Here is an 8,860-nt window from a genome sequence, read left to right as displayed (position 1 = left end):
CCTATAATAGCTTATTCTAAGCGCGAAAGCTCATGCGATTGCTGCTGGCTAGCTGTGCAGTACAGTCATGCCGTGTACCAACTTTGACTCGATTATGAGGTTAACTGATTCGTAAAGTGTGCAAGGGCTCCCGAGCTCCAGAGTGTTTGAACTTGCATAGTAAGTGTGTCACGGCCCTTGACGTTTGCATAACAACAACAACAAAAGTTCAGAAATAACGTTTTATGGTAACGTTTTATTAACTTAATGGAAATGTTAGAACATACTTTTGTTAGCTGGTACAGGGAACGCTGCATCCCGATTTACTGATTTACTGGGTCCCTTACCGCAGTGCTTCCTACAGACTGAAAATCTTGTTTCATATATATATATATATATATATATATGTGTGTGTGTGTGTGTGTGTATATATATATATATATATATATATATATATATGAAACAAGATTTTACACCCACCTGATTTTTCAAGTAAAAAATTGTCCCAAATGAAATATGAAATGAGGACATAGTCTAGGATTTAATTGCCCTCTTTTCTGGTTAATAAACAGGTTGTAATTTGTGGCAAGTAACTGTCCTCACCGTGTAATAGAAAACAGATAATGATCTGTAAGGAATACCCATCTCTTCTTCTCACTCTCTGGTTTTATTTTTATTTTTCACACTCTGTGGTTTTATTTTCTCTCACTGTCTGGTTTTATTTTTAATGTTTCTCACTTTCTGGATTTATATTTATTGTTTCACACTCTCTGGTTTTGGTTTTATGGTTTTATTGGGAGAGTGATTGAAGCCTGTTTGCACAGATCAAATTAATATGCATATTCAACATGCATTGATTATTTATGAGGAATAATATAAATAGGATATCTATTATTCTGTTAGGCCTATTTAACTCTTTTTTTCACAAAGACATTGGTTATTAGTTGTATTCAAAATCTGAATACAATGAACTATGTAAAATGAATAGTGATTCTGCTTTAGGTATACAGCATGAGGTTGTTTTATGTATTTCTTATAAAGATTATAGCCCTGATCAAAAGAGAGAGAAAGAGAGAAAAGATGAAACTTATTCTCTCTCTGCATTTTTGCCTGGTGGACAATAAAATGGCTGAAAATATATCCATATCTAAAGACCAGAATATCATAGAGACTTGCAGACTTGTTCTAGCAAGCAAACAGCTGTCAACCACCAAGAAAACCCTTGCAACTGCTTAGCAACACCATGGCAAGCACTTGGCGATGAGATTTATGAATGCAAATCTAGTACGTTTAGCACAATTTCCTTAATTAAAACACAAAGAAAAGGACATTTCAGGACACATTAAACACACAATGCTAAATGGGCCATTACGGTTTGTTCTGTACGCTCTTACACAAAACCTACTAAAATGAGGTCTGTTCTGGAAATGTGTTGACAAAGGCACCCCTTCCTCTGTGGCAGCCCACTTGCATACGGGCCATTGGCATTGTTGTGATGTGCTTGTGTGTGTGTGAAGGGTGAGGTCAGATCAGAGGTCCTGTAGGCAAAATGCCCAACACTCAAAGCAAACAAGCAGGCATTGTCAAGGCAGTGTGTAGTTATCTCTGCATCGCATTTCAATGGATCTGAAAGACACAGTGACAGAGAGAGACCTTTTGATAAGGGTTCACCAGACTGATGTGTGCTATTGGCAAAAGGCACAAACGTGATCATGCATTGCATGTTCAAAAGTCAAAATGAAGTCATCAGTATAGTCATCTGAATTAACCCCATTTACTTTCTGAATACATGTTCCTGGTGTTATTGTGCACGGTATTACAAATAAATGACTTATTGTCAGTGTTGAAAACAGTTTTTGATGCTTAACTTTTTTGTGGAAACAATGATACCATTCAAACACTTGTGGTACGATTAAGAAAAATTGAGAAATTAATTACCTTTAGTCATCAAGGATGCATTAAACTGATCAAAAGTGACAGTGAAGACATTTATGTTACAACAGATTTCTATTGATTAAATGCTTTAATAAATTTAATAAATAAATTTAATAAATGCAAATAAATGGTTCTTTTGAACTTTCTATTTATCAAAGAATCCTCAAAAAGTATCACCATTTCCACAAAAATATTAACCAGCGCAACTGTTTTCAATATTGATAATAATCAGAGATGTTTCTTGATCATTGAATCATCATATTAGAATGATTTCTGAAGGACCATGTGACACTGAAGACTGGAGTAATGATGCTATAATACTGTGACGTCACAGTATGGGGCAAGCCCCGCCCATGACTGGTGACAGCATAGATCCCGCCCTGAGTGAGCCGCACATAGTCCGCCATGTTTATGTCCTCGCTATAGCACCTATTGATATAATGTCTGCGCCACATAAACATTACAAATATTCTGTTTTTGGATCTACCAATGAACATAAGAGTCTCCATAGACTCCCGGCATCTGAGCCACTGAGGACATCGTGGGTGAATTTCATTTATGAAAAAATGTGCCGAAGAAATTAAATAAAATGTTTGTGCAAATCATTTTACGCCGGACTGCTTCGCAAATGAGGGTAAGTTCACCGCTGGATTTGCATAAAAGTTGGGTGGATACCAACTGTTCATGCTCAAATTTAATAACCAGAACAAGTAAGTATCGCACTTCGTATTTTGTGAATGTTTCCAAATCGCATTTCTGAATGTGCTTGTTAACATGCTGTATGGCTAATGGGGCTAAAGTTACCATTGTCTCTGACTGTATTCACAGATACCAGACCAAATGCAGCATATATTCTCTGGCTCTGTGGGTATCCTACTACAGTTCCCACATCATGAACATCTGTACAACAATTTATAGATGATAATGACGGAACATGCTAATCGAAAAGTTGAATAAAGTTAACTCCACAACAACTACATAAATTCATCAACTAACCATTCAGAAATGTCCTGTTGCATTCTAAAAGTTGTAACTTCTTCCTGAGTCCGACTCTGGTTTGAACATGTAAGGCTTAACACATAAACAATTTCTGACATTTTGGCTGCGCGAGACTCTCCAGTTTTGTTGTTGTTAAAAATCCGAAGCATGAGCTCCACCCTCTTCTGGAAAGTGAGCAGCAGTTTATTTGCATTTAAAGGGACACAAACGAAAACGGTGTGTTTTTGCTCACACCCAAATTGGGGCAAATTTCACAAGCTATAATAAATGATTTGTGGGGTATTTTGAGCTAAAACTGCACAGACACTTTCTGGGGACACCAGAGACTCTGTTTCTCACACAAAGTTATCTTATGGCTTCAGAATATAGCATAAAAGTTAGTAGTTAGTGTCCAGTACTTGATTAAAGTAAAAAAAAAATCTAATATTTAGGTATGGTAATGAAGTACAAGGGACGGAGAACTGAGATTGAGTCAAGCACACTACACCACCCTCGCTTAAAACCATATTACAGCAATCGATAAATATGATATACTCTATCGCAATGAACAGCAAAGAAAAATGACGTGCCGCACAGCTCCAGCACCATGTTTTACGTGGGTGCGTGTCACTTTTCCTGGTATTTATAACACAGCAGGATTCTAACAGCTGCTCTCTGCCATACCTCTCAACTTTGGTAAAACACACTGCTAATGAGCTTTCACTCAGGAAACCGCTTGCTAAGTGCTAACCTGACCTGAGTTTACACTGACTGACTAGAGAAATCAGAAGTAATGAAATCAAATGCTGGCGCTTGCACAAGATACTTGCCCGTTGTCATGGTGAAGCAACTTTGAGGAGAAAAGCGTCAGCTGGGTGAATATGTCCTGTATGTGTACTTGTTATGGAAACTTGCCCTGTAATTGGAGTCTGATAGTCTTAATGGTTCTGGCGGGGTCCAAGACGAACACTTCAAATAAATGCGATGCTATTTTTGAGCTGCGTTTGGACGGCTGCATGTGTTTAGCAAATCCTCTCATGTGTATCGTATTTTGGCAAATTGATGGAGCAAAGGTGTACAGTGTGAATTACTAAGCCACAGTGTGAAACATGAAACAAGATAACGCAGGATTACATTTGCAAATGACTAAAAATCTGTCTTTGGGTTAACGGTTTCAAGTTTGAGAATGAAACTTGTCTTTATGGTTGTCTGTCACAAAGAAATTCCGAAAAACTTACTATAAACATAAACTAATCTAATAAAAACAATAATAATAATTACCTGTACTATCATGAACAATGAAATATACTTCTAAAGCATTTATTAATCTAGGCTAGTTAATTTCAACACTTACTAACACTTTATTAAAGGGCACATATTATGCAAATCCACTTTTACATTGTGTTTGGACAAAACAGCCGAAGCGCGAGCTGTTAGAGCTCTGCCCTCTTCTGGAAAGCGGCGGGAGCAGCAGCTCATTTGCATTTAAAGGGACACACACAAAAACGGTGCATTTTTGCTCACACCCAATTAGGGGCAAATTTGACAAGCTATGATAAATGATTTGTGGGGTATTTTGAGCTGAAACTTTAGACACATTCTGGGGACACCAGAGACTTATATTACATCTTACATCAAAGTGGCATAATAGGTGCCCTTTAAAATTGTAAGCCAAAAGTTGTTAATCTGTTAATATTATTTAATGGACCTGAGCTGACATAAACTAACAATGAACAGTTGTAATTTTGTTAACTAATGTTAACAAAAATTAATAAATACAAACAAATTGTTAATGTTAGTTAGTGGCCGCCCCCTTTTTCAGTGCCGTTGGTTCTGGAAGTTTCATTCATTTTTCCCATAGGGATTTTAAAATGGCCATTAACCAAGCCAACCAGCTACGAGGTGAATCATAACATTACAAACTTTGATTTAAAGCAAAAAAGTTTTTGAACATTGGACAAAAAGACAAAGGTACAAGACTGTGTACTTAATGTACTTAGTGAGGGATAGAACTACAATCCCATGAAACATTGTAAACAGCATAATCAAATTAAAAACGATGGAGAAATATAAATCTACTCATTTACAAATGTTGATTATATGTATAAAAACTATATATTTTAAGTTATTGCAAAATATGTATATATATACAAACATTTCAGTGTTTTGATAGTTGACTCGATTACGACATTCGCAGTGCTTCATGGGAGTAGGTGGAGCTAACGAGATCTTGGCTTTTTTTGTCTCTCTGATTGGTGTAATTTTCTGGGCAGCATCATGGGTAATGTAGTTTTTCAGCAGGAATTCTGCTATTAACACAATTATTTTAAAAATAAGCTGAAATAATGCAGGCTGATGGCTGTAACAGAAGCAAATACCATGGATTAACAACTTTGTAGCTCACAGTAAGGCTGTCTTTAAAAGTTTATAAGTTATCGTTAAAAAAATCAATTTCCTTATGGAGAAAATGTTTTTTACTTCCAGAACCCAACTGTACAACTCCATTGTAAAATGTTATAATTTAAATCCAATAAAACTTATAATAACCTGATTTAGGATATTGTTTGCAAATAAATAATATAATAATATAGATTTATTAACATTGAAAAAGAAGGAGAAAATGCTTCTCTTATCTTTTGCTGTTGAGTTCAGAGGCCATGAATTCAGTTCAACTTTATGGTATTTTCTGCAAATTCACCTGTTAAAACAAAAACATGAACAAAACTTTGCAGGGTAAAAGAAAATTCTCTGTTTTTATGAAAACTGCTATTTGTCTGTTTTTATATATATAAAAAATGTCTTTTTAATATGGAAAATTTCCATGTGCGGGACCTGAAATCTGCACATATGGCACTTTTTCACTATGTGGTGTCTCTAATTCCTGTCCCAGGAACAGCTTGTCCTTTTTGGACCCTCTTTCATTTCCCCTCAGGCGGCTCTGAAATGAAAAACAGAGAGAATGTACATGGTAATGCGCGAGGCCACTGAGGTGCTCTTCATGACAGATGGCTGGTAGGTTGCATGCCAACGTGTTGTGCGATTCTCCGGGATACTTATCCTTTCAGATTCATCAGAACAGGATATTGCCCTGGGATCCTCTCAAGAGCTCAAACCTCCAGCTCCACTTTAATCTGTTTGTCTTTTAACTATGAGATTAATGCATGGAACAATCGGCCTGGGAGAATGTGGCATGTGACGTAGTGTGGTGTCATCATGCACATGCACACACACTGAAGCAGACTGCAGTGGAATGGAAAGTGTACATCTCTCCTCAAGGTTGTTTTTCCACTGCCAGCAAAGCAAAATCCAATGAAGTATTTCTTGATACCAGGGGCCTCATTTATAAAATGTTGCGGAGAAACCGTCCTACATTTGATCTAAGATCATTTCTCAAATGTGCGTATGTGTGATTCAGAGAAACAAAGTACACCTCTCTTCCAGATGTGAAATCTATAAATCGCAAATGATTTAAATTGTGCGCAGCTGAGTGGTTTCAGATCTCCGTCTTGCAGACACCCCCTAATTAATGTCATTAGCATATAAAAGAGCACTAGTCAATGTTCAGATCCTTTACTTAAAAATAGCAAAATATTGCTTAGATTTCCAAATACATGCAGTACTCCGACTCTCTGTCATAAGTTAAAGTGCGTACATCTGCTTAGACCCTGACGTCCATGTCAACGGCTTATAAATATGAACTTTGGCATGGATTTTGGCATACGCGCACTCTATGTTCAAATCTTTGTGTACACATGTTTTTATATATGAGGCCCCTGGGAACCATTAGAAATTTTTTGTATTTATTTCCCCTAACATTTGTTGTACAAAGGTCACATTAAAAAATGTTTGATCATTTCAATCTGCCTATACATAATTTATTTTTTCTACTTTGTATAGATTTTATTATTTTTATTTTATTACTTTTTAATTAATCTATTAAAAATCACAGCATGCTATTGAACACACTATATGAAAAGTGAAGAGAAACACCCACTTACACTCCATTAATAATAACTCTATTACAGAAGTTCAAAAATGTTTTTGAAACATGTACTGTTCTGTTTCATATACTATTACAAAGTGTACAGAATATTATGTAAACTGATTATTCTGTTATGAACATAGCCACTTTTACTAAGTATTTTATGCTTGTTTCACTAGCTCTTATTTGTCTTCCTAAATAGTGAACATTTGCCTCTCTGCTGCCTCCATCAGCTCTGGAGCATTAGTGTTCCTGCAATATTTCCACAAGTAGTCAATTGAACAGTTGATGCACTCTGAAATATGATGCAGTTTGAGGTAAGTCTGTCTGAAATATGTGTTTATTAACTCAAGTAGCAAAACATAATATGCCAGTCATGAGATTTCAACATGGCGGCCACCATGAAAGGGTGTTGTGTAGCATAAAACAGCTCGATTTACATCACTGATGTGACTGGATTTCATACGAGTTTGCACATTCTTTTAATCTTTTTTGTCAAAAAATATGCCTGTTAACGCCAAGAACGATATTAGCGTCCACACCGACGGACGATACCATTCTGTTTATTGTGCGCGCTGCAGTTTTGTCGTCTCCCGCTTTAAATGCTCGAGTTCTGTAAAGCAGAAACGATTCTGATTGGCTGTCAAAGTTTTTATAGCTATAGTTACATTATTGTGGTGTGTAGTGTGGACTCTACTGTAGCTTACTTTTATATTTAGAACGATTTTTAGAATCTTTATTGTTTTATAGTTATCGTCCTTGGTGTGAACGGGCCTTAAGATAAATACAATTAGTATATCTTTAACAACGATGTAAGTGCTTCATATGGCTAATTTTGTTTTTGAGTGTAGATTGTGTTCGATTTGGTCAGTTTTGCTTAATATAATATGCATATTGTAAGATCCATCTGCTGGAGAACTTTTGAGCTGGTTTTGAATTGGAGAATGAAGATTACATTCTTTTGGAAGTGAAAAGTCAAACCACTTGTTCATTGAGACACCATAGTGATTTGGAAAAGTAGGTTATGTTGACTCAATGATGAAAGATCTGGGTTGATAACCCTAACATTGCAGGTGCAAACTATTTTGCCTTCAAAAACTTGTGTTGGTAACCCAAAACAGGTGACTGATGAGCTACACATTTTCACAGCAACTCTTTGGTTTCTTTGAGGGCACTGTACATGTAAATCACTGTAGATATGAAAGCATCTGTTAAATGAAGAGTAATGCATTAATGAATAAAATTAAGGTGAAATGGCTATAGTTTCTAGAACAAAAAACAGTAGACATGTTTATCCATGTTTGTCTGCAATAAGGGACCAATGGACTGTTTCAGGTCTTGACAAGACATTTGCAAAACTAACAAAACTAACAAAAAAAATAGGTGTAGAAACAGTTTCCACACAGAAATCGCTAGTAAATTTCACAAATGATTACAAAGAATTGGCAAGTAATGCACTGAAATAGTATTTAGTATAGTCTTTATTTACAACAGTGTTAATCTAAACAAATCAATGCAAAACATTAAAAATATGTGTTCGGCAGCTATATAATAAACATCCAGCTCCATGTGTGTCCTCACCTCCGTGGTCGATGGAGAAACCCAGCACACTGTCTACCATCGGCAGTCCTGTGGTACCAAACATGGCCAGGGCAGCATCAGGTTTACTCAAGGCCTAATAATAGTCCCAGCTGCCTCGCCCCGCACAGCCCAGAATGTGCGGGTGCTGCCAGGGAACACTCTGTACGCACGTTCCACGCATTTCTCTGTGCTGACAACACAGCAAGGACTCCTACTGACCCGTCCTGGCACTGGCATCCAGCCACCGCACGTACTGTATACCCGCATACATCAGCACATGTGGATATTTAAAACACAATGACGCCAGAATTGAAAACTCCACTGTGCTGCGACTTAAAGCGCTCCATCTATGCACAACAAAACAATAAGTAGTTGTGCAAACAATTGAAATGATTTTTGTATGAA

At 36.7% G+C, this 8,860-nt stretch overlaps 1 long non-coding RNA gene across 1 annotated transcript; it reads right to left on the bottom strand.

Annotated features, from left to right (window-relative positions):
• Nucleotides 1-420: 420 nt before the first annotated feature.
• On the bottom strand, nucleotides 421-8,591 carry LOC127509081 (uncharacterized). The gene is made up of 3 exons (XR_007929123.1): nucleotides 8,456-8,591; nucleotides 5,725-5,830; nucleotides 421-5,590 (listed from the first exon to the last, which is right to left on the bottom strand). It is a non-coding gene; the product is annotated as an uncharacterized LOC127509081 (long non-coding RNA).
• Nucleotides 8,592-8,860: the final 269 nt, after the last annotated feature.

The sequence above is a fragment of the Ctenopharyngodon idella genome, chromosome 3, assembly GCF_019924925.1.
Source record: "Ctenopharyngodon idella isolate HZGC_01 chromosome 3, HZGC01, whole genome shotgun sequence".
In the NCBI taxonomy this organism is placed as follows: domain Eukaryota; kingdom Metazoa; phylum Chordata; class Actinopteri; order Cypriniformes; family Xenocyprididae; genus Ctenopharyngodon; species Ctenopharyngodon idella.
The sequence above is the reverse complement of the archived record's forward strand: the minus strand, read 5'-3'. Positions and strand labels throughout refer to the sequence as shown.